Source organism: Pseudophryne corroboree, chromosome 3 (genome assembly GCF_028390025.1).
Source record: "Pseudophryne corroboree isolate aPseCor3 chromosome 3, aPseCor3.hap2, whole genome shotgun sequence".
In the NCBI taxonomy this organism is placed as follows: Eukaryota; Metazoa; Chordata; class Amphibia; order Anura; family Myobatrachidae; genus Pseudophryne; species Pseudophryne corroboree.
Window position 1 is genome coordinate 523917905 of NC_086446.1, and position 27432 is coordinate 523945336.

General features: G+C 46.6%; 1 protein-coding gene across 3 annotated transcripts in view; it reads right to left on the minus strand.

The window, feature by feature from the left end:
- PDE6G (phosphodiesterase 6G) overlaps positions 1-27432 on the minus strand; it is a 127499-nt gene that overhangs the window by 83738 nt on the left and 16329 nt on the right. Inside the window, exon 1 of one of the 3 annotated variants that reach the window (XM_063961131.1) lies at positions 18866-19005. The exons of 1 other annotated variant lie outside the window; for it this stretch is intronic. The gene's annotated coding sequence lies outside the window, so the exon portion shown is untranslated. Of the gene's footprint in view, positions 1-11336; positions 11435-18865; positions 19006-27432 lie in introns of those variants that run through there. One more of the 3 variants, XM_063961130.1, reaches the window with a different exon arrangement.

Genomic DNA, 27432 nt, shown 5'->3' on the forward strand with positions numbered 1-27432 from the left:
CCGTGGAGACATTCACCAGCAGCAATTGCCTCCAGAAAGTACACGGGGACCTGAGATGGTGGATTCCAGTGGGGATGAATTAATAATCTGTGAGGAGGGGGATGTACACAGTGAAAGGGGTGAGGAATCGGAGGATGATGATGAGGTGGACATCTTGCCTCTGTAGAGCCAGTTTGTGCAAGGAGAGATTGATTGCTTCTTTTTTGGTGGGGGCCCAAACCAACCAGTCATTTCAGTCACAGTCGTGTGGCAGACCCTGTCGCTGAAATGATGGGTTCGTTAAAGTGTGCATGTCCTGTTTATACAACATAAGGGTGGGTGGGAGGGCCAAAGGACAATTCCATCTTGCACCTCTTTATTCTTTCATTTTTCTTTGCGTCATGTGCTGTTTGGAGAGTATTTTTTTGAAGGGCCATCCTGCGTGACACTGCAGTGCCACTCCTAGATGGGCCAGGTGTTTGTGTCGGCCACTTGGGTCGCTTAGCTTAGTCACACAGCTACCTCGGTGCAAATTTTAGGACTAAAAATAATATTGTGAGGTGTGAGGTGTTCAGAATAGACTGAAAATTAGTGGAAATTATGGTTATTGAGGTTAATAGTACTATTGGATCAAAATGACCACCAAATTCTATTATTTAAGCTGTTTTTTAGGGTTTTTGAAAAAAACACCCGAATCCAAAACACACCCGAATCCGACAAAAAAATTTCGGTGAGGTTTTGCCAAAACGCGTTCGAACCCAAAACACGGCCGCGGAACCGAACCCAACACCAAAACACAAAACCCGAAAAATTTCCGGTGCACATCACTATAAATAAGTAGATAAATATGAGATAATGCACGCCACCCTGTATATTAGAAGGATATTACAGCTCACCATAATACAACAAGGCCACCAGTCAGTTGTTTTTGTACAGTGCACAGAATCAAAACTGACTTCTAATTAGAGATGAGCGGGTTCGGTTCCTCGGAATCCGAACCCGCCCGAACTTCAGGGTTTTTTACACGGGGCCGAGCAGGCTCGGATCCTCCCGCCTTGCTCGGTTAACCCGAGCGCGCCCGAACGTCATCATCACGCTGTCGGATTCTCGCGAGGCTCGGATTCTATATAAGGAGCCGCGCGTCGCCGCCATTTTTCACACGTGCATTGAGATTCATAGGGAGAGGACGTGGCTGGCGTCCTCTCCGTTTATATATAGAGATTCGAGAAGAGAGTGAGACAGTCTCACTAGAGAGAGACACAGTAGTAATTTTGGGGAGCATTAGGAGGAGTACTACTACTACTAGTACTTGCTGAAGTGATAGATAGTGTGACTGTATTGTATTATCTGACTTGTGGGGGAGACACTGACAGTGGGGAGCAGTTAGAGTCTGAGAGCAGGACTCAGGACTCAGGAGTACATAGTACATATAACGTACAGTGCACACTTTTGCTGCCAGAGTGCCACACCAGTATAATATATATTGTGATTGTATGCTTAGGAGTACTACTTGCAAGTTGCTGATAGTGTGACCAGTGACCTGACCACCAGTTTAATAATCACCACCAGTTTAATTAATATATATATATATATATATAATTGTGTGTAATTAATATATATATAATATTATAATTGTATACCACCTACCCGTGTTTTTTTTCTTTTTCTTTCTTCTTTATACATACTACTATAGTAGCTTACTGTAGCAGTCTGCGGTGCTGCTGAGCTGACAGTGTCCAGCAGGTCCGTCATCAGTCATTACATAATAAATATATATACCTGTCCGGCTGCAGTACTAGTGATATTATATATACATATATATATTGATTTCATATCATTATCATCCAGTCTATATTAGCAGCAGACACAGTACGTTAGTCCACGGCTGTAGCTACCTCTGTGTCGGCACTCGGCAGTCCATCCATAATTGTATACCACCTACCCGTGTTTTTTTTTTTTCTTTCTTCTTGATACATACTACTATAGTAGCTTACTGTAGCAGTCTGCGGTGCTGCGGAGTTGACAGTGTCCAGCAGGTCCGTCATCAGTCATCATTACCTAATAAATATATATCTACCTGTCCGGCTGCAGTACTAGTGATATTATATATACATATATATATTGATTTCATATCATTATCATCCAGTCTATATTAGCAGCAGACACAGTACGTTAGTCCACGGCTGTAGCTACCTCTGTGTCGGCACTCGGCAGTCCATCCATAATTGTATACCACCTACCCATGTTTTTTTTTTTTCTTTCTTCTTGATACATACTACTATAGTAGCTTACTGTAGCAGTCTGCGGTGCTGCTGAGCTGACAGTGTCCAGCAGGTCCGTCATCAGTCATCATTTCCTAATAAATATATATCTACCTGTCCGGCTGCAGTACTAGTGATATTATATATACATATATATATTGATTTCATATCATTATCATCCAGTCTATATTAGCAGCAGACACAGTACGTTAGTCCACGGCTGTAGCTACCTCTGTGTCGGCACTCGGCAGTCCATCCATAATTGTATACCACCTACCCGTGGTTTTTTTTTTCTTTCTTCTTGATACATACTACTATAGTAGCTTACTGTAGCAGTCTGCGGTGCTGCTGAGCTGACAGTGTCCAGCAGGTCCGTCATCAGTCATCATTACCTAATAAATATATATCTACCTGTCCGGCTGCAGTACTAGTGATATTATATATACATATATATATTGATTTCATATCATTATCATCCAGTCTATATTAGCAGCAGACACAGTACGTTAGTCCACGGCTGTAGCTACCTCTGTGTCGGCACTAGGCAGTCCATCCATAATTGTATACCACCTACCCGTGGTTTTTTTTTTTTCTTTCTTCCTGATACATACTACTATAGTAGCTTACTGTAGCAGTCTGCGGTGCTGCTGAGCTGACAGTGTCCAGCAGGTCCGTCATCAGTCATCATTACCTAATAAATATATATCTACCTGTCCGGCTGCAGTACTAGTGATATTATATATACATATATATATTGATTTCATATCATTATCATCCAGTCTATATTAGCAGCAGACACAGTACGGTAGTCCACGGCTGTAGCTACCTCTGTGTCGGCACTCGGCAGTCCATCCATAAGTATACTAGTATCCATCCATCTCCATTGTTTACCTGAGGTGCCTTTTAGTTGTGCCTATTAAAATATGGAGAACAAAAATGTTGAGGTTCCAAAATTAGGGAAAGATCAAGATCCACTTCCACCTCGTGCTGAAGCTGCTGCCACTAGTCATGGCCGAGACGGTGAAATGCCAGCAACGTCGTCTGCCAAGGCCGATGCCCAATGTCATAGTACAGAGCTTGTCAAATCCAAAACACCAAATATCAGTAAAAAAAGGACTCCAAAACCTAAAATAAAATTGTCGGAGGAGAAGCGTAAACTTGCCAATATGCCATTTACCACACGGAGTGGCAAGGAACGGCTGAGGCCCTGGCCTATGTTCATGGCTAGTGGTTCAGCTTCACATGAGGATGGAAGCACTCAGCCTCTCGCTAGAAAATGAAAAGACTCAAGCTGGCAAAAGCACCGCAAAGAACTGTGCGTTCTTCGAAATCCCAAATCCACAAGGAGAGTCCAATTGTGTCGGTTGCGATGCCTGACCTTCCCAACACTGGACGTGAAGAGCATGCGCCTTCCACCATTTGCACGCCCCCTGCAAGTGCTGGAAGGAGCACCCGCAGTCCAGTTCCTGATAGTCAGATTGAAGATGTCAGTGTTGAAGTACACCAGGATGAGGAGGATATGGGTGTTGCTGGCGCTGGGGAGGAAATTGACCAGGAGGATTCTGATGGTGAGGTGGTTTGTTTAAGTCAGGCACCCGGGGAGACACCTGTTGTCCGTGGGAGGAATAGGGCCGTTGACATGCCTGGTGAAAATACCAAAAAAATCAGCTCTTCGGTGTGGAAGTATTTCACCAGAAATGCGGACAACATTTGTCAAGCCGTGTGTTGCCTTTGTCAAGCTGTAATAAGTAGGGGTAAGGACGTTAACCACCTCGGAACATCCTCCCTTATACGTCACCTGCAGCGCATTCATAATAAGTCAGTGACAAGTTCAAAAACTTTGGGCGACAGCGGAAGCAGTCCACTGACCAGTAAATCCCTTCCTCTTGTAACCAAGCTCACGCAAACCACCCCACCAACTCCCTCAGTGTCAATTTCCTCCTTCCCCAGGAATGCCAATAGTCCTGCAGGCCATGTCACTGGCAATTCTGACGAGTCCTCTCCTGCCTGGGATTCCTCCGATGCATCCTTGAGTGTAATGCCTACTGCTGCTGGCGCTGCTGTTGTTGCTGCTGGGAGTCGATCGTCATCCCAGAGGGGAAGTCGTAAGCCCACTTGTACTACTTCCAGTAAGCAATTGACTGTCCAACAGTCCTTTGCGAGGAAGATGAAATATCACAGCAGTCATCCTGCTGCAAAGCGGATAACTGAGGCCTTGACAACTATGTTGGTGTTAGACGTGCGTCCGGTATCCGCCGTTAGTTCACAGGGAACTAGACAATTTATTGAGGCAGTGTGCCCCCGTTACCAAATACCATCTAGGTTCCACTTCTCTAGGCAGGCGATACCGAGAATGTACACGGACGTCAGAAAAAGACTCACCAGTGTCCTAAAAAATGCAGTTGTACCCAATGTCCACTTAACCACGGACATGTGGACAAGTGGAGCAGGGCAGGGTCAGGACTATATGACTGTGACAGCCCACTGGGTAGATGTATGGACTCCCGCCGCAAGAACAGCAGCGGCGGCACCAGTAGCAGCATCTCGCAAACGCCAACTCTTTCCTAGGCAGGCTACGCTTTGTATCACCGCTTTCCAGAATACGCACACAGCTGAAAACCTCTTACGGCAACTGAGGAAGATCATCGCGGAATGGCTTACCCCAATTGGACTCTCCTGTGGATTTGTGGCATCGGACAACGCCAGCAATATTGTGTGTGCATTAAATATGGGCAAATTCCAGCACGTCCCATGTTTTGCACATACCTTGAATTTGGTGGTGCAGAATTTTTTAAAAAACGACAGGGGCGTGCAAGAGATGCTGTCGGTGGCCAGAAGAATTGCGGGACACTTTCGGCGTACAGGCACCACGTACAGAAGACTGGAGCACCACCAAAAACAACTGAACCTGCCCTGCCATCATCTGAAGCAAGAAGTGGTAACGAGGTGGAATTCAACCCTCTATATGCTTCAGAGGTTGGAGGAGCAGCAAAAGGCCATTCAAGCCTATACAATTGAGCACGATATAGGAGGTGGAATGCACCTGTCTCAAGCGCAGTGGAGAATGATTTCAACGTTGTGCAAGGTTCTGCTGCCCTTTGAACTTGCCACACGTGAAGTCAGTTCAGACACTGCCAGCCTGAGTCAGGTCATTCCCCTCATCAGGCTTTTGCAGAAGAAGCTGGAGACATTGAAGGAGGAGCTAACACGGAGCGATTCCGCTAGGCATGTGGGACTTGTGGATGGAGCCCTTAATTCGCTTAACAAGGATTCACGGGTGGTCAATCTGTTGAAATCAGAGCACTACATTTTGGCCACCGTGCTCGATCCTAGATTTAAAGCCTACCTTGGATCTCTCTTTCCGGCAGACACAAGTCTGCTGGGGTTGAAAGACCTGCTGGTGAGAAAATTGTCAAGTCAAGCGGAACGCGACCTGTCAACATCTCCTCCTTCACATTCTCCCGCAACTGGGGGTGCGAGGAAAAGGCTCAGAATTCCGAGCCCACCCGCTGGCGGTGATGCAGGGCAGTCTGGAGCGACTGCTGATGCTGACATCTGGTCCGGACTGAAGGACCTGACAACGATTACGGACATGTCGTCTACTGTCACTGCATATGATTCTCTCCCCATTGAAAGAATGGTGGAGGATTATATGAGTGACCGCATCCAAGTAGGCACGTCACACAGTCCGTACTTATACTGGCAGGAAAAAGAGGCAATTTGGAGGCCCTTGCACAAACTGGCTTTATTCTACCTAAGTTGCCCTCCCACAAGTGTGTACTCCGAAAGAGTGTTTAGTGCCGCCGCTCACCTTGTCAGCAATCGGCGTACGAGGTTACATCCAGAAAATGTGGAGAAGATGATGTTCATTAAAATGAATTATAATCAATTCCTCCGTGGAGACATTGACCAGCAGCAATTGCCTCCACAAAGTACACAGGGAGCTGAGATGGTGGATTCCAGTGGGGACGAATTGATAATCTGTGAGGAGGGGGATGTACACGGTGATATATCGGAGGATGATGATGAGGTGGACATCTTGCCTCTGTAGAGCCAGTTTGTGCAAGGAGAGATTAATTGCTTCTTTTTTGGTGGGGGTCCAAACCATCCAGTCATTTCAGTCACAGTCGTGTGGCAGACCCTGTCACTGAAATGATGGGTTGGTTAAAGTGTGCATGTCCTGTTTATACAACATAAGGGTGGGTGGGAGGGCCCAAGGACAATTCCATCTTGCACCTCTTTTTTCTTTAATTTTTCTTTGCGTCATGTGCTGTATGGGGAGTGTTTTTTGGAAGGGCCATCCTGCGTGACACTGCAGTGCCACTCCTAGATGGGGCCGGTGTTTGTGTCGGCCACTAGGGTCGCTTATCTTACTCACACAGCTACCTCATTGCGCCTCTTTTTTTCTTTGCGTCATGTGCTGTTTGGGGAGTGTTTTTTGGAAGGGCCATCCTGCGTGACACTGCAGTGCCACTCCTAGATGGGCCCGGTGTTTGTGTCGGCCACTAGGGTCGCTTATCTTACTCACACAGCTACCTCATTGCGCCTCTTTTTTTCTTTGCGTCATGTGCTGTTTGGGGAGTGTTTTTTGGAAGGGCCATCCTGCGTGACACTGCAGTGCCACTCCTAGATGGGCCCGGTGTTTGTGTCGGCCACTAGGGTCGCTTATCTTACTCACACAGCTACCTCATTGCGCCTCTTTTTTTCTTTGCGTCATGTGCTGTTTGGGGAGTGTTTTTTGGAAGGGCCATCCTGCGTGACACTGCAGTGCCACTCCTAGATGGGCCAGGTGTTTGTGTCGGCCACTAGGGTCGCTTAGCTTAGTCATCCAGCGACCTCGGTGCAAATTTTAGGACTAAAAATAATATTGTGAGGTGTGAGGTATTCAGAATAGACTGAAAATGAGTGGAAATTATGGTTTATGAGGTTAATAATACTTTGGGATCAAAATGACCCCCAAATTCTATGATTTAAGCTGTTTTTTAGGTTTTTTTGAAAAAAACACCCGAATCCAAAACACACCCGAATCCGACAAAAAAAAATCGGTGAGGTTTTTTCCAAAACGCGGTCGAACCCAAAACACGGCCGCGGAACCGAACCCAAAACCAAAACCCGAAAAATTTCCGGCGCTCATCTCTACTTCTAATATCCATAATAATTCACAGTAGGGAGTACATAATCCATAATATTCACAATAATTCACAAAATGGAGGGCATCCTTGCTTATATATACACAAGATTACACACACTGGCACATCAGATAATCACTTTACTTGTACTAGACATTTGTTTGTAAAAATGCCACTACCATTTCTTCATTCTATATACTTGTGTATTTTCCATAAAAAATAGGTTCCTAAAAAATGTAGAGATTGCCGTCTGTACATCTGTAGGAGCAAGTGTGTAACTATATATTAAAAATAATAATATTATTATTATTATTATTAATAATAATAAAATCACTCCACAACTCTTAATGGCTAAAGAAGCATTCACAATTTGGTTTAAAAAAAACAAACTCTCTACCTATCCACCTTCAGAAACTTCACTGAACTCCCTTGAACTATAGATTCCAAATAATAACATCCTTCCCAACCATGATGCACAGCAGAATAAGTTTACAATCTTTGTAAAATGTATATTTTGTGAAATACTGAATGGCTTTCACTGGAATGGTGGAGCAAAAGCAGACTCTGAGATGTGTCACTGTAACCGCACCTCAAAGAAAGACTCATCTCTACTTGGATAGTAGTGGGAACAATTAAGCAAAATGAGCAAATCTTTGTGGCCAAATGCAGAATGAGGACAATATTTTAGAAAACAGCTCTCTAAGCTTCACTCATCACTATTATGTACTAGGAATTCCACAAAATGTGAATGTACAAAGGTAGTGCAGAATTGTATTCCATTGATTGGTGATGCAAAAGCAGAAATTAAAATTGACATGGCGTGATTAGAAGGGTTGTTTAATGTGGAGGGAGGCAAGATGTATGAGGACACATCTGTAGGTTAAAAGGAAACTTGAGGGAAAATTACTTTACAGAAAGGGTCGTGGATAAGTGGAATAGCCTCCCATCAGATGTGGTAGAGGCTATAAATTCTATAAGTTTGGAGAAGTGAGCAAGTGGAGAAGTTGTCCATGGCAACCAATCAGCATTGAAGTAACATTTAAAATTTGCAAACTATAAAATTATACAGAGCAACTTCTCTACCGACTCTCTTCTCCACACTTTTCACTGCTTCATGAATAGACCCCTAAAACGGGAGAGCAATTCAAACATGCTTGGGATAGACATAAGAATATCCTTACAAATAACTAAGGATTAAACAGGGTTGAGGTTATCAAATGGTAAAAAAGGGTCAGACTAGATGGGGTGGTCTTCAGTTTGCCAGCTGTCGGAATCCCGGCGCACAGTATACCGGCGCCGGAATCCCGACACCCGGCATACAGACACCTTTTCTCCCTCTTGGGGGTTCACAACCCCCCTGGAGGGAGAATAGATAGTGCGCCACTGTGCCCGCAAGGGGCTCATTTGCGCTCGCCCAGCTGTCGGTATGCCGGCAGTCGGGATTTCGGCGCCGGTATGCTGGCTGCCGGGAGCCCAGCCGCCGGCATACCTACTACACCCGACTAGATGGGCTAAGTGGTACTTATCTACCATCAAATTCTATGTTTCTATAATCCCCCTAGGGAAAATATATAATCTGTACAACTAAACAACTTCTTTCCACCTGTGTGAAACACATTCTCTGCTTTTCTATAATCCGATATATAGTGCAAATTGCTGAGCACGTGTCACTTTTACTGGCTTGGATTTTGCTTTTAGAACTTTTATTGTCATACCTACTTGAGGACCAGTTTCTGTAGCACAATATTTATATTGTAGCCCTTAGCGACTGCTATAATCCCCATGACTACAGAGAATTTCAGAGACTATGGTTAGTACCACTGAATTAGATAGCCTCTACTGTATATCAAACCATTTGTTTTATGTTCATCTCACAATTCCAACCCCATATTTAAAACTGGGTGAAAATGATTAATTCCTGTATGTTCTACTTTCGTTAATAACTGAACACCTGCACAGTGACTGCATATGACGTTACAGGATTACATGGAAGTTCTGCTGAGGCAACAAATGGTTTCACCCCAAGCAGCTTATAGTTAGACAAATCCACGTCTCTAACAGATCTGCCTATGACAGAGGCACGGTGCAGCGACAGTCCCATGCACCTGCTTTAAATGCCATCATCACAAAGATCCTCGGAGTTCCTGTTTTACTACCTGTGGAAGCGGTGTCGAAGCATTAGACCAACATTCATCATATTGACATGAGAATGTCAACATGTTCACTATGTTGGCATTCAGCATGTCGGCACAGATGAATGCTGACACGGTCAGAATGTGGTTCTACAATAAATCTAATCCTAACCCTAATGCAACATTCTGTCCATATCAATATATTCCAGGTGTTAACATTTTAACCATATCAATCTTATAGATCTTTAACCATGTTGACAATCTGCCTGCATACTGTGGGAGCAATGGGTCTCCATATAAGACACGTGTCAGACTGTTATAGTAAATAATCATGTTTTCTACTTCTAACGGATAGTAAAAATAGACGTTTAATTACAGCCTATATGGTGGCTCCACCTCCACTGCACTTTAAGGGTGCCCATACACCTAAAGATTTATCTTCCAATCTGGCTGGTTGCAAGGAAAATCTGGTAATAAATGGGAGCAAATGACATGGATGGGAGCAAATGACAGTTGACCATTTCAAATGGTACACTGTCACTTGCTCCCATCCATTGCCAGATTTTCATTCCAACCAGCCAGATTGGAAGATAAATCTTTAGGTGTATGTGCACTTTAAAGGGGGGTACTGACGGGAGAGATGCGTGGTGAGCGATCTTAACACAGACCACGCAGCACACATCTCTCCCCCCGCTCAGCACAGTGCGATGTACTGAGTGAGGGGGCGGACGGACAGGGGGCCGCTCACTTCACACAGCGGTGAAGTGAGCGACCCGCTAGATTGAGCCTGCATGCAGGCTCAATCTAGCACCAGTGGTAGCGATGCGCCCTATCGCTGGAGGGGCATAGTCAGATTGCTTAGATTTTAAACACGGATCTCTCCGTGTGTACCCCCCTTAACTCTTTCATGCCTGGGGCCACCTTGCTGATCCTTATTCTTTTTTAGGAAATTATAATTATTATACAATAGTTATATTGGGTTTCTGCATAGTTTTGCTTTAATAAGGAACTACAATTCATGATTTGGATGTATTTATATTAATTCATTTGAAATTACTTCCTACAGATCCTCTGTTCTTTGCAATTTTAAACAGTCAGGTTTCAATGATTCCAGTCATATGATATGAATGGCTAGTGAAAGGACAGGTAGTAACGACTGTATACATACAACGTAAAATAAATATGTTACCATGCATTGTAATTCATTATTTTCAACTAGCAGCTACTGCAGCCACCAACACGGATGAAAACACATATCAGAGGCTGCACACAGGTAATAGGCAATCATGGCCAAAAGCATTATGCTGATGTAAGCCACTAACAAGGAGCGGAAAGTGCTGCAGGCAACACGTTTTGTAACCCATAACAACTAGACATAAGGGGGGGGGGGAGATTTTATTATCCTTGAGGTTTTGTTGAACAAATATAATGGTGATTATCCGTGCAAGATGAACTTGCTGGTTTCTGCTTGCAGCCAATAGAGTTGGATGAATAAATAAATAAGCTAGGTTTACCTCCTATGTACAGTATCTTGCTATTCATCGTGAAAGAGTCCAACAGAATCCTGCCTCAAAGGCAAATGCTTGTTATGGATCAATTTAGGCCCACATGCGGTTGATCAAATTGGAAACAGATTCTATTTCTCTGGGAAAGTGACCAGAACAGCCCATTTAGGACTAGAATATACGCGAGACAGTATTTTCCCCACAAAAATATATATCTGATAAGAGCTATGATGAAAGGCTATGAAACTCTTTGCCATCAAAGTTGACACAATGCTACAGTCAAATGATAAGATTCTGATTTGAATTTGGGAGCCTGCTATCATCACTTACCCTATGCAAACAGTTTTCACATATCCAGCCAAAGATATGCCTGGTGCTCAGTGCTCACCCCCGTCATGGGCTCTCCTCTGGGACTAAACTGATCTGCACCACCTCTCAGGCTGCGGATTTATTAGGCTCAGAAGTAATAGGATTACATTACTCTATCTCAGATGGTAATCTGATATCCCATCTGGGGACATGGATAGTGCAGCACTGTGACTAGATAAGACCCTTCCATGTGCTGTACAAGTTATCAGTACTCTGTTTCTTTCACAGTAACCATTCCTGGAAGGTTTCAGTATTTACATATAATAACAGTATTTTAAAGGAGAATCACAAATTCACAGATTATTGATATACAGGTTGAGTATCCCATATACAAATATTCCGAAATACTGATTTTTTTGAGTGAGACTGAGATAATGAAATCTTTGTTTTCTGATGGCTCAATGCACACAAACTTTGTTTAATACTCAAAGTTATTAAAAATATTGTATTAAATTACCTTCAGGCTGTGTATATAAAGTGTATATGAAAATAAGAATTTACTTACCGATAATTCTATTTCTCATAGTCCGTAGTGGATGCTGGGAACTCCGTAAGGACCATGGGGAATAGCGGCTCCGCAGGAGACTGGGCACAAAAGTAAAAGCTTTAGGACTACCTGGTGTGCACTGGCTCCTCCCCCTATGACCCTCCTCCAAGCCTCAGTTAGGATACTGTGCCCGGACGAGCGTACACAATAAGGAAGGATTTTGAATCCCGGGTAAGACTCATACCAGCCACACCGTACAACCTGTGATCTGAACCCAGTTAACAGCATGATAACAGAGGAGCCTCTGAAAAGATGGCTCACAACAATAATAACCCGATTTTTGTAACAATAACTATGTACAAGTATTGCAGACAATCCGCACTTGGGATGGGCGCCCAGCATCCACTACGGACTATGAGAAATAGAATTATCGGTAAGTAAATTCTTATTTTCTCTGACGTCCTAGTGGATGCTGGGAACTCCGTAAGGACCATGGGAATTATACCAAAGCTCCCAAACGGGCGGGAGAGTGCGGATGACTCTGCAGCACCGAATGAGAGAACTCCAGGTCCTCCTCAGCCAGGGTATCAAATTTGTAGAATTTAGCAAACGTGTTTGCCCCTGACCAAGTAGCTGCTCGGCAAAGTTGTAAAGCCGAGACCCCTCGGGCAGCCGCCCAAGATGAGCCCACCTTCCTTGTGGAATGAGCTTTTACAGATTTAGGCTGTGGCAGGCCTGCCACAGAATGTGCAAGCTGAATTGTACTACAAATCCAACGAGCAATAGTCTGCTTAGAAGCAGGAGCACCCAGCTTATTGGGTGCATACAGGATAAACAGCGAGTCAGATTTCCTGACTCCAGCCGTCCTGGAAACATATATTTTCAGGGCCCTGACTACGTCCAGCAACTTGGAGTCCTCCAAGTCCCTAGTAGCCGCAGGCACCACAATAGGCTGGTTCAAGTGAAATGCTGAAACCACCTTAGGGAGAAATTGAGGACGAGTCCTCAATTCTGCCCTGTCCGTATGAAAAATTAGGTAAGGGCTTTTATAGGATAAAGCCGCCAATTCTGAGACACGCCTGGCTGAAGCCAGGGCTAACAACAATACCACTTTCCAAGTGAGATATTTTAAGTCCACAGTGGAGAGTGGTTCAAACCAATGTGATTTTAGGAACCCCAAAACTACATTGAGATCCCAAGGTGCCACTGGAGGCACAAAAGTAGGCTGTATATGCAGTACCCCCTTGACAAACGTCTGAACTTCAGGAACTGAAGCCAGTTCTTTCTGGAAGAAAATCGACAGGGCCGAAATTTGAACCTTAATGGACCCTAATTTTAGGCCCATAGACAGTCCTGTTTGCAGGAAATGTAGGAAACGACCCAGTTGAAATTCCTCTGTAGGGGCCTTCCTGGCCTCGCACCACGCAACATATTTTCGCCAAATCCGGTGATAATGTTGCACGGTCACATCCTTCCTGGCTTTGATCAGGGTAGGGATGACTTCATCCGGAATGCCTTTTTCCTTCAGGATCCGGCGTTCAACCGCCATGCCGTCAAACGCAGCCGCGGTAAGTCTTGGAACAGACAGGGTCCCTGCTGAAGCAGGTCCTTTCTTAGAGGTAGAGGCCACGGGTCCTCTGTGAGCATCTCTTGAAGTTCCGGGTACCAAGTCCTTCTTGGCCAATCCGGAGCCACGAGTATAGTCCTTACTCCTCTCCTTCTTATGATCCTCAGTACCTTGGGTATGAGAGGCAGAGGAGGGAACACATACACTGACTGGTACACCCACGGTGTTACCAGAGCGTCCACAGCTATTGCCTGAGGGTCCCTTGACCTGGCGCAATACCTGTCCAGTTTTTTGTTGAGGCGGGACGCCATCATGTCCACCTTTGGTTTTTCCCAACGGTTCACAATCATGTGGAAGACTTCTGTGTGAAGTCCCCACTCCCCCGGATGGAGGTCGTGCCTGCTGAGGAAGTCTGCTTCCCAGTTGTCCACTCCCGGAATGAACACTGCTGACAGTGCTATCACATGATTTTCCGCCCAGCGAAGAATCCTTGCAACTTCTGTCATTGCCCTCCTGCTTCTTGTGCCGCCCTGTCTGTTTACGTGGGCGACTGCCGTGATGTTGTCTGACTGGATCAGCACCGGCTGACCTTGAAGCAGAGGTCTTGCTAGGCTTAGAGCATTGTAGATGGCCCTTAGCTCCAGGATATTTATGTGGAGTGATGTCTCCGGGCTTGACCACAAGCCCTGGAAATTTCGTCCCTGTGTGACTGCTCCCCAGCCTCTCAGGCTGGCATCCGTGGTCACCAGGACCCAGTCCTGAATGCCGAATCTGCGGCCCTCTAGAAGATGAGCACTCTGCAACCACCACAGGAGAGACACCCTTGTCCTTGGTGACAAGATTATCCGCTGATGCATCTGAAGATGCGACCCGGACCAATTGTCTAGCAGATCCCACTGGAAGGTTCTTGCGTGGAATCTGCCGAATGGGATTGCTTCGTAAGAAGCCACCATCTTTCCCAGGACCCTTGTGCATTGATGCACTGAGACTTGGCCTGGTTTTATGAGATTTCTGACTAGTTCGGATAACTCCCTGGCTTTCTCCTCCGGGAGAAACACCTTTTTCTGGACTGTGTCCAGGATCATCCCTAGGAATAGGAGTCGGGTAGTCGGGATCAGCTGAGATTTTGGAATAATGAGAATCCAACCGTGCTGGCGCAGCACTATCTGAGATAGTGCTACCCCGACTTCCAACTGTTCCCTGGATTTTGCCCTTATCAGGAGATCGTCCAAGTAAGGGATAACTAAAACTCCCTTTTTTCGAAGGAGTATCATCATTTCGGCCATTACCTTGGTAAAGACCCGGGGTGCCGTGGACAATCCAAACGGCAGCGTCTGAAACTGATAGTGACAGTTCTGTACCACAAACCTGAGGTACCCTTGGTGAGAAGGGCAAATTTGGACATGTAGGTAAGCATCTTTGATGTCCAGAGACACCATATAGTCCCCGTCTTCCAGGTTTGCAATCACTGCTCTGAGTGACTCCATCTTGAATTTGAACCTTTGTATGTAAGTGTTCAAGGATTTTAGGTTTAAAATTGGTCTCACCGAGCCGTCCGGCTTCGGTACCACAAATAGTGTGGAATAGTACCCCTTTCCCTGTTGCAGGAGGGGTACCTTGATTATCACCTGCTGGGTAATACAGCTTGTGAATGGCATCCAATACTGCCTCCCTGTCTGAGGGAGACGTCGGTAAAGCAGACTTTAGAAAACGGCGAGGGGGAGACGTCTCGAATTCCAATTTGTACCCCTGAGATACCACTTGAAGGATCCAGGGGTCCACTTGCGAGTGAGCCCACTGCGCACTGAACTTCTTGAGACGGGCCCCCACCGTGTCTGCTTGTAAAGCCCCAGCGTCATGCTGAGGACTTTGCGGAGGCGGGGGAGGGCTTTTGTTCCTGGGAACTGGCTGTTCGTTGCAGCCTTTTTCCTCTCCCTCTGCCACGGGGCATAAATGAGGCGCCTTTTGCCCGCTTGCCCTTATGGGGCCGAAAGGACTGCGCCTGATAATATGGCGTCTTCTTAGGTTGAGAAGCTACCTGGGGTAAAAATTTGGATTTTCCAGCAGTTGCCGTGGCTACCAGGTCTGATAGACCTACCCCAAATAACTCCTCTCCCTTATAAGGCAATACTTCCATGTGCCTTTTAGAATCCGCATCACCTGACCACTGCCGCGTCCATAAACCTCTTCTAGCAGAAATGGACAGCGCGCTAACTCTTGATGCCAGTCGGCAAATATTCCTCTGTGCATCACGCATATATAGAAATGCATCCTTCAAATGCTCTATAGTCAGTAATATACTGTCCCTATCTAGGGTATCAATATTTTCAGTCAGGGAATCCGACCACGCCAGGCCCGCACTGCACATCCAGGCTGAGGCGATTGCTGGTCGCAGTTTAACACCCGTGTGAGAGTATATACATTTTAGGATATTCTCCAGCTTTCTAATCGGCAGGTTCCTTTAGGGCGGCCGTATCAGGAGAGGGTAGTGCTACCTGTTTCGACAAACGTGTGAGTGCTTTATCCACCCTAGGGGGTGTTTCCCAACGTGCCCTATCCTCTGGCGGGAAAGGGTACGATGCCAATAACCTTTTAGGAATTATCAGTTTTTTATCGGGGGAAACCCACGCCTCATCACACACTTCATTTAATTCCTCGGATATAGGAAAAACTACAGGCAGTTTTTTCTCACCAAACATAATACCCTTTTTAGTGGTACTTGTATTATCAGATATATGCAATACATTTTTAATTGCTTCAATCATGTAACGTGTGGCCCTAGTGGAAGTCACGTTTGTCTCATCATCGTCGACACTGGAGTCAGTATCCGTGTCTGTGTCTGCCATTTGAGGTAACGGGCGTTTTAAAGCCCCTGATGGCGTTTGAGACCCTTGGACAGGCACAAGCTGAGTAGCCGGCTGTCTTATGTCGTCAACTGTCTGTCGTAACGAGCTGACACTGTCACGCAATTCCTTCCATAAGCTCATCCACTCAGGTGTCGACTCCCCAGGGGGTGACAACTGTATAATAGGCAATTGCTCCGCCTCCATCTCATTTTCCTCCTCAAACATGTCGACACAATCGTACCGACACACCGCACACACACAGGGAATGCTCTGATAGAGGACAGGACCCCACTAGCCCTTTGGGGAGACAGAGGGAGAGTATGCCAGCACACACCAGAGCGCTATATATAAACAGGAATACCACTATAAAATGTGCTTTTCCCTTTATAGCTGCTGTTAGTATCAAAACTGCGCCAAATTAGTGCCCCCCCTCTCTTTTTTACCCTTTTCTGTAGTGCAGGACTGCAGGGGAGAGTCAGGGAGACGTCCTTCCAGCGGAGCTGTGATGGAAAATGGCGCCTGTGTGCTGAGGAGATAGGCTCCGCCCCCTTCTCGGCTGCCTTTTCTCCCGCTTTTTTGTAAGTTCTGGCAGGGGTTAAAATACATCCATATAGCCCTGGGGGTTATATGTGGTGTATTTATGCCAGCCAAGGTGTTTTACATTGCTGCTCAGGGCGCCCCCCCCCCTAGCGCCCTGCACCCTCAGTGACCGGAGTGTGAAGTGTGCCTGAGTAACAATGGCACACAGCTGCAGTGCTGTGCGCTACCTTGTTGAAGACTGATGTCTTCTGCCGCCGATTTTTCCGGACCTCTTCTTGCTTCTGGCTCTGTAAGGGGGCCGGCGGCGCGGCTCTGGGACCGAGCTCCGAGGCTGGGCCTGTGTTCGGTCCCTCTGGAGCTAATGGTGTCCAGTAGCCTAAGAAGCCCAATCCACTCTGCACTTCAGGTGAGTTCGCTTCTTCTCCCCTTAGTCCCTCGATGCAGTGAGCCTGTTGCCAGCAGGTCTCACTGAAAATAACAAACCTAAAACTTTCACTAAGAAGCTCAGGAGAGCCCCTAGTGTGCACCCTTCTCGGCCGGGCACAAAAATCTATCTGAGGCTTGGAGGAGGGTCATAGGGGGAGGAGCCAGTGCACACCAGGTAGTCCTAAAGCTTTTACTTTTGTGCCCAGTCTCCTGCGGAGCCGCTATTCCCCATGGTCCTTACGGAGTTCCCAGCATCCACTAGGACGTCAGAGAAACATAAATGAATTGTGTGAATGTAGACACACTTTGTTTCATGCACAAAGTTATAAAAAATATTGGCTAAAATGACCTTCAGGCTGTGTGTATAAGGTGTAAATGAAACATAAATGCATTCTGTGCTTAGACTTAGGTCCCATCGCCCTGATATCTCATTATGTTATGCAATTATTCCAAAATACAGAAAAATCCGATATCCAAAATACTTCTGGTCCCAAGCATTTTGGATAAGGGATACTCAACCTGTATCAGTACGTATCTTGTCAGTTCAATCAGGATCTCCTGTTTCAGCTCCCTTCCCAAATTCCTCACATTACTCATCTGGTTGATGCAACATTCAAACCCATTGAGTTAAATCACTGCTTAGGCTATCTGTACTTTATTATTACCATTACTTACAGAGCCGGCCTTAGGTATAGGCAAACTAGGCAAATGCCTAGGGCATTTGGTATGCTTAGGGGCACCAGCAGCTTCTGCTGATTAAAATGATATGCGGCATGCCTATATTCTGTGTGTGACTGCTGATCTATCTGCATGCGAAATGCTACGTTGCAGTGTATTCCTGGAAATCACTATAATGTAACATTTCGTATGCAAATACAGCCGCAGTCGCACACAGAATATAGGCATGCCACATATCATTTTTATCAGCAGAAGCTGCTTGTGCATCCTAGCCACATAGTAATGCAAATAAGATGCATTTTCATAAACAAAAGGCGCCCAACGTTAGCAGAGCTGCCAGCTGACTCACGCCAGGCATCTCCTTCAGAACTAGCGGCGGTGCTAGGGGGCACCAGCCAAAATCTTGCCTAGGGCATCATATTGGTTAGGGCCGGCTCCGATTACTTATATACTGCCAGAGCTAAGAGCACCAGAGCTTTGAGGACCCTGGAGGTCATTCAGATCTGATCGCTACTGTGCGTTTTCGCACAGCGGACGAACAGGTCCTAACTGCGCATGCACCGCAATGCGCATGCACGTCGGACAACAACAACAACAACGGGCATCGCCAGTCAGCGATGAGATGGTGCGAAAAATCAGATTGCACAGGCGTTTGCAAGAGGATTGACAGGAAGAGGCAACTGAGTGTTCACAGGGAGTGCCTTCCCAGGACTGAGGTCATTGGTTAAATCCCTGACGCTTGAATATGTGTAGAGTTTACATGTCCCCCTGTGCTTTGTGGGTTTTACACTTCAGAAAATCAATTTATTAAAACTATAGAACAAATGAGGGAGAGAAACAGTGACCATATGCCCATCTGTCCATGCCACATACATGACACCCACGTTTTGTGGTTCTGATAGATTACATGGGATCACCAATAAAAGGCACTGTGCCCAGGCCTCACCTTCCTTCTTGTAGTGTGTTTGATGAGTGACACCACAGGCGGGCCGATCAGAGCACTAGGAGCAGCAGCAGCCACTGCCTCTCCCTCCACCCCCAGCTCCAAGCTCATCCCAGAGTCAGGTCTTCTCCTCCTCTGTCATAGCAACTGTCGAGCAGCGCATGGATAGTCTCATCCCAGAGTCAGGTCTTCTCCTCCTCTGTCATAGCAACTGTCGAGCAGCACATGGATAGTCTCATCCCAGAGTCAGGTCTTCTCCTCCTCTGTCATAGCAACTGCCGAGCAGCGCTGTAACACATGGCCTCCTCTGTAGCTCGCAGCCCAGTGTTTCACTGATCAGGCAGTAAATCCGGCGTGGAGAGATCACCTAATCATGGCTGCAGCCGACAGTCATAGTCAGCTAGCAGTCACAGTCAGGGCCATTTAACACTGTCTGAGGAAGCGGCTGGCAACACTCTGCGACAGTGGGGCACATGGCACCCTGCCCCCCTTGCTCCGTCCTGTACCCTCAACCCTATTTGATTCTTAGTTCTTTGCAAGGATATTCTTGTCTGTCCCAAGTATGCTGTCTTAGCCTCTTCCACAGCTGATAGGAAGCGATTCCACTTATCCAATATCCTTTCTGTAAATAAATTTTACCTCACATTTCCTTTAAGCCTACCTCTTTGTAGCAACTAAAACACATTGCTGCAGAGCTCAGCATGGCTACATCTGTATACATGCCATGGACAATCCAGTTTTCATGTACTGAGGGACTTTTCACTTACCTGTTTCACAGGTCAGGTTTTCTGCTTGCCATCTTGGAGCATGTCAACTGACTGCATTACCTCCAGTCAGAGTGCTCCTAGCCTCAGCTGACCTTGGAAGCCAGAGAACTGCAACTCCTATGTAAGCATTCTCTGGCCATTATTTCAGGGTCAGAGCAATAAGTCACATCTTGACTACTAGGCTCCTGTTTGCAGCAACCCTCATTACTTATCCTGGCTCCAGAGTATAGTTCTCAGTTTCCTGCATTCCTGGGTTCCCTGTCTGTGAAGCCTTCCTACCACTGATTCCAGAATTATGTTCAGCTTACTTCAAGAGATAAAGTGGATGGAGATAAAGTACCAGCTCCTAACTACCATGTCACAGGCTGGGTTTGAAAAATGACAGTTAGGACCTGATTGGCTGGTACTTTATCTCCATCTACTTTACCTCCATCCAAGTCTAAGTAAATAGACCCCTAAGTTACAGCAAACCTCTTTCCAGTGTCACAGCTTGCACAGATTTCTGCTACAGCTCATTGATTTCTTAACTCTCAAGTGCATATTTGTTTCCAGTCTTCGGTATCTATAGCTGTGTGCAAGTGCTTGCTTCATAGCTTGCTGCGATTCCTCCAAGGCTAAACATCTGTGAGTTTCCAGCATGCAGTTTCCAAATTGCACAGTGTTAATCTAAGACCTATTACCAAATGCTGGTCTGGTGCACTCTTATGATTCTGTGTGTATATTTCCTAGATGCTTGTCACAATACATGCTTCCTGTAGCACAGACTGTATCTTCCAGTGTCCAGAGATTACTACATTGCTATCCATGCTCAGTTATGTCCAGCTACAGTAGCGTTGGTCCCTGCCAGCGTACAGTACCACCAGTATCAACCTGGTGTCCAGCTACCGCACCATTCTTTCTAGTTCAGCATCTACAGTCCCACTACCGGTTCTAGATTCCAGATCCACTACTGGTTCCAGTCCGGTCACCCTCCAGTTCCAGTCCAGTCTCAGTTATTTCCAGTTCAAGACCTGTTGTCCGTCTAACCTCAGTCCCAGAGTCATCTCCAGTAGCAGACACTCTTCATTTAGACACTTAGCAGACCTTAATCCAATCCCATCTATAGGCCAGATGTTCCAAACCCTGTGTTCACAGATAAATATCAAATGGATCCAATAATTATAATAATAATTATTATTATAATAATAATATTTATATAGCACTTTTCTCCTAATAGGACTCAAAGCGCTTTACAATTCCCCTAGAGACCCTAGTGCCCAGAGTCACAGCACTGCCGCCGGCTAGAGAGGAGAGGGTCCTGGCGGAGCTGCACACAGGCCTCCTCCTCTCTAGGTAAGCTAAAAGGGATGAGAGCCAGCAGGGATGCAGTGTACCCTTTTTAAGCAAGGCGCCGTGCCCTGCACTTTTTTTAAACAGGGAAATGTGCCCAGCTATCCTCCAAAGAAAACAAGACATTGGAGGAAGCGAGAAAAGACGTCATAAGAGAAGGCTTTTCTTTTACCAACTTCTTTACTCTCTAGGGGAGGCAGGGAGCTGGGTTTGCCTGGTCCCATTTATCTCCCTGCATTTGCTGTTGTAGGCAGAAGGTTTAATTGCAAATTCTCATTTTTTCCTACTTTTTGTGTTCTAAGTTTGGATTATTTATTTTAATTGAGCCCAAATGTGTATAAGATTGATTCTATGAACAAATACTGCTGATTGCCCATCGCTGTTTAGAGAGCTTTGGTGAGTGGTGATTTGGGGGCATTATAATATGATTTTAATTACCTACTGGTAAATTCTTTTCTCGTTGTCCATAGAGGATACTGGGTTCCATTTAGTACAATGGGGTATAGACAGGTCCACTAGGAGCCATGGGCACTTTAAGAATTTGATAGTGTGGGCTGGCTCCTCCCTCTATGCCACTCCTACCAGAAACTGTGCCCAAGGAGACAGACATATTTTGAGAGAAGAATAGATAAATATAGTGGTGAGATTCCAAGCCAGCACACACAAAACAGAGGAAACCTATGCTAACACAACTTTAAACAGGAACAACAGCTGAATCAACAATACTTAACCAAGTAACAGTGCAGATAGAACGAAGCACCGGGCGGGCGCCCAGTATCCTCTACAGACTACGAGAAAAGGATTTACCGGTAGGTAATTAAAATCCTATTTTCTTTTACGTCCTAGAGGATACTGGGGTTCCATTTAGTACCATGGGGATGTACCAAAGCTCCCAAAGCAGGTGGGAGAGTGCGGAGGTTCCTGCAGAACTGATTAACCAAACTGAAGGTCCTCAGAGGCCAAAGTATCGAACTTGTAGAACTTGGCAAACGTGTTCGAACCTGTCCAAGTAGTTGCTCGGCAGAGCTGTAAAGCAGAGACACACCGGGCAGCCGGCCAGAAAGAACCCACCGACCCCTAGTAGAGTGGGCCTGTACAGATTTCGGAACCAGCAAATCTGCCGTGGAATAAGCATGCTGGATAGTGAACCTGATCCAGCGTGCAATTGTCTGTTTTGAAGCAGGATACCCAATTTTATTATGATCATATAGAACGAACAGCGAGTCTGATTTCCTGTGACGAGCTGTTCTCTTTACATACACCTTCAAAGCCCTCACAACATCCAAAGACTTTGAAGTAGCAGAGATGTCCGTAACAGCCGGAACCACAATAAGTTGGTTAATGTGAAACGCGGACACCACCTTAGGAAGAAATTGCTGACGGGTTCTGAGTTCAGCTCTGTCCTCAAGAAAAATTAAGTAGGGACTCTTATGAGACAAACGCCCCTAGCTCCGACACATGTCTTGCTGAAGCCAAGGCCAGCACTGTGACGGTCTTCCACGAAAGGTACTTAACGTCAACCTCATGTAACGGTTCAAACCAGTCCGATTGGAGGAACCGCAGCACCAAATTGAGATCCCAAGGTGCCGTGGGAGGCACAAAGGGAGGTTGGATGCGCAGAACACCTTTTAAAAACGTCTGGACCTCAGGGAGAGAAGCCAATTGTTTTTGAAAGAAAATGGACAAGGCTGAAATCTGGACTTTTATGGAGCCCAGATGTAGGCCAACACCCACACCCGCCTGCAGAAAAAGCAGGAAACATCCCAGGTGAAATTCCACAGCAGAATATTTTCTGCTCTCACACCAAGAGACGTATTTCTTCCAAATACGGTGGTAATGTTTAGACGTTACCCCCTTTCTGGCTTGGATCATAGTCGGGATAACTTTGTTAGGGATCCCTCTTCTGGCTAGAATCAGCCGTTCAACTTCCATGCTGTCAAAAGTAGCCACCGTAAGTCCTGATAGACAAATGGACCCTGTTGCAGAAGATACTCGTAAAGAGGTAGAGGCCACGGATCTTCGAGGAGCATCTCCAGAAGGTCTGCGTACCAGGCCCTTCTTGGCCAGTCCGGAGCTATGAGTATTGGTTGAACCTTTTCCCTTTTTATTCTTTTGAGAATTCTTGGGATCAGAGGAAGTGGAGGAAACACGTACACCATATGATAGACCCATGGAGTTGTCAGAGCGTCTACCGCCACTGCCTGTGGGTCTCTCGACCTGGAACAATACCGCTTGAGCTTCTTGTTGAGAAGAGAGGACATCATGTCGATGTGTGGCTATCCCCACCGTGTCAAGCACCTGAACCCTTCTGGGTGAAGGCCCCACTCCCCCGGGTGCAGGTCGTGTCTGCTGAGGAAGTCTGCTTCCCAGTTGTCTACTCCCGGAATGAAGACCGCTGACAAAGCCACAGCATTTTATTTCTGCCCAGAGTAGAATTCTTGACACCCCTGACATTGCTGCTCTGCTTTTCGTTCCGCCCTGTCGGTTTATGTACATCACTGCCATCACATTGTCCGACTGGACCTGAATGGCCCGATCGTGAAGAAGATAAAAGGCCTGCAGAAGGGTGTTGTATATGACCATTAGTTCCAGAATGTTGATTGGAAGGGTGACTTCCTGACTTGAACATCTTCCTTGAAACTGCACCCCCTGGGTGACTGCTCCCCAACCTCTGAGGCGTGCCTCCGTGGTTAACAGAATCCAGCCCTGAATTCCGAATAGCCGACCCTCAGCGAGGTGTGAAATCTGTAGCCACCACAGAAGGGAGATCCTGGCTTTTGGTGACAGACGGATCCTCTGGTGCATGTGAAGATGCAATCCAGACCATTTGTCCAACAGATCGAGCTGGAATCACCGCTCTCAGAGACTACATCTTGAACTTGAACACTTTTAAGAACGGATTCAAGGACTTGAGGTTCAGAATTAGTCGTACCGAACTGTCCAGTTTCGGTACTACAAACAAGTTAGAAAAGTAGCCCTTGTTGTGCAGATGAGGTGGAACTGGAACAATGACTTGAGTCTGTACCAGTTTTTGGATGGCCTGCTGTAAAGTTATACTTGCCTCTTGTGAAGCTGGTAAGCCTGATTTGAAGAATCTGTGAGGTGGGAGGTCTTGGAACTCCAGTCTGTAGCCCTGGGAAAATAAGATTTTACTCACCGGTAAATCTATTTCTCGTAGTCCGTAGTGGATGCTGGGAACTCCGTAAGGACCATGGGGAATAGCGGCTCCGCAGGAGACTGGGCACAACTAAAGAAAGCTTTAGGACTACCTGGTGTGCACTGGCTCCTCCCTCTATGACCCTCCTCCAGACCTCAGTTAGGATACTGTGCCCGGAAGAGCTGACACAATAAGGAAAGGATTTGGAATCCCGGGTAAGACTCATACCAGCCACACCAATCACACCGTATAACTCGTGATACTATACCCAGTTAACAGTATGAAATATAACTGAGCCTCTCAACAGATGGCTCAACAATAACCCTTTAGTTAAACAATAACTAAATACAAGTATTGCAGACAATCCGCACTTGGGACGGGCGCCCAGCATCCACTACGGACTACGAGAAATAGATTTACCGATGAGTAAAATCTTATTTTCTCTAACGTCCTAAGTGGATGCTCGGAACTCCGTAAGGACCATGGGGATTATACCAAATCTCCCAAACGGGTGGGAGAGTGCGGATGACTCTGCAGCACCGAATGAGCGAACTCTAGGTCCTCCTCAGCCAGGGTATCAAACTTGTAGAATTTAGCAAATGTGTTTGACCCCAACCAAGTAGCTGCTCGGCAAAGTTGTAAAGCCGAGACCCCTCGGGCAGCCGCCCAAGAAGAGCCCACCTTCCTCGTGGAATGGGCTTTTACAGATTTAGGATGCGGCAGTCCAGCCGCAGAATGTGCAAGTTTTAATCGTGCTACAGATCCAGCGAGCAATAGTCTGCTTTGAAGCAGGCGCACCCAACTTGTTGGGTGCATGCAGGATAAATAGCGAGTCAATCTTTCTGACTCCAGCTGTCCTGGAAACATAGATTTTTAGGGCCCGGACTACGTCCAGCAACTTGGAATCCTCCAAGTCACGAGTAGCCGCAGGCACCACAATAGGCTGGTTCAAATGAAAAGCTGAAACCACCTTTGGGAGAAATTGGGGACGAGTCCTCAATTCCGCCCTATCCATATGGAAAATCAGATAAGGGCTTTTACATGACAAAGCCGCCAATTCTGACATACGCCTGGCCGAAGCCAAGGCCAACAGCATGACCACTTTCCACGTAAGATATTTTAGTTCCACGGTTTTAAGTGGTTCAAACCAATGTGACTTTAGGAAATCCAACACCACGTTGAGATCCCAAGGTGCCACTGGGGGCACAAAAGGGGGCTGAATATGCAGCACTCCCTTAACAAATGTCTGAACTTCAGGTAGTGAAGCCAGTTCTTTCTGGAAGAAGATCGATAGAGCCGAAATCTGGACCTTAATGGAACCCTGTCACGATCCGGGTATCTGGACGCCATTTCTTACCCATCAGATGCCTCCTAAGGCTGGCTCAGCGCTCCAGGACCGGATTCCATCTGTTATCCTGATGTGTACATTCCTGTATCCTCTCCTGTCACTCTGGGACGCTGTCACAGTAAACGCCATATTACACCTGGCATGGCGTCTCCCGCGGCCTCCGCCGCCGTCCCTGAACTTCTGCATGCAGAGTGTCTGAGTGGCGATTACGTCAGCCGCGGCCTCCGCTGTGTCCGCGTGGTTGGATGTGCATCTGTCAGCCTGGCGCCTCCTGTCTCCGGTGGCCGGCGCCGCCATTACTGTTTTCATTACCACATGGATTACAAACCAAACTTCCCTCCAAGTGTCTGCATGGGCGCAGCCATCTTGGATTCTGTCAGCTGATCATTTCCACCAATCTGTTCTCAGTATTGATAATCTGCATAATTGCCTAGCCAATCCCTTCCTTGCTGCAGGTATAAATACACTGTGCCTGAGCAAGGAAGGCGTCAGTGCTTTGGTTGTCAAACCTAGTTCCTGTTTGTCTCTCTCCTGTGATTGTCTTCCAGGTTCCAGCTCCTGTCTCAAGACTTCCACCATAGAGACCCGCACCAGCATTCCACCTGCGGTGTAGCCTGACTCTCCAATCCATTGTGGATTCATCTGTTTCCAGCTACAACATTACCTGCTTCCAGCTCAGCTTCCAGCAGAGTACAGCTTCCCTTAAAGGGCCGGTGTCCTTTCTACACTTTACCACTCTCCACCGGTATTATTATTTCTCCGCTCTCAAGTTCTACATTTCAGTTCATATTTCATCGCTCCCAAGTTCATTTATTATTTAACTGGTTCCAGCCAGTATCCACTCCGTGCTAACAACAGTCTGGTTCCAGCCAGTATCCACAGCAGCTGTTTTATCTTCAGCAACCCAGCTTTTCCTGGAACACCAGCTGGCACAATCCTGGGTTATCTCCATTGCTACAGTCGGGCCTGGTAAGGACTTTCCATCTAGAAGATCATAAGAACTATCTCACACTACCAGTGCCCTGTGGCTCCTGCCATCCTGTAGTACCCAGGAACTGTATTTATTCTTTGCTGACTTTTACGTTTTCTTTTACTGCTGCTGTGTTGCGGAGTTGTCATAATAAACATCATTGACTTTTATCCAAGTTGTCGTGGTCACGCCTTCGGGCAGTTATTATTCATGTTACTTACATGTCCAGGGGTCTGATACAACCTCCCAGGTTCCGGTACATCTCAGCCCCTACAACTGAGGCTGCCCCCCGTCAGCTCAGGCCCTCAGTTGTGACAGTAAGCACTGACCTAATGAATCCAGCCGGAGACCAGGATCAAGCGACCAGGCCGATGCAAGAACTGGCAGCCCGACTAGAACATCAGGAGGCTGCACAGGGCCACATCATCCGCTGTCTCCAGGATCTCTCTACTCGGCTGGATGGGATTCAGACAACTCTCCGTGGATCAGGCGCGTCTGGTGCGTCAACCACAGTGACTCCAGCTATAACCCCACCCACCTTACCCATTTCTGCTCCACGTCTTCATCTTCCAACGCCAGCAAAATTTGACGGATCTCCAAGATTCTGCAGGGGATTTCTCAACCAGTGTGAGATTCAGTTTGAGCTACAACCTGGCAATTTTCCCAGTGACCGTACAAAAATTGCCTACATTATTTCTCTTCTCAGTGGCTCAGCCCTTGATTGGGCATCACCGTTATGGGAGAGGTCCGACACCCTGCTATCTTCCTACACTGCCTTCGTGTCAACATTCAGGCGCATCTTCGACGAGCCAGGCCGGGTAACCTCAGCTTCATCCGAGATTCTCCGTTTACGCCAGGGGTCACGTACTGTAGGACAATATCTGATACAGTTCCAGATCCTGGCATCCGAACTGGCATGGAACGACGAGGCCCTGTATGCTGCATTCTGGCATGGCTTATCTGAGCGTATTAAAGATGAGTTAGCTACCAGAGACTTAC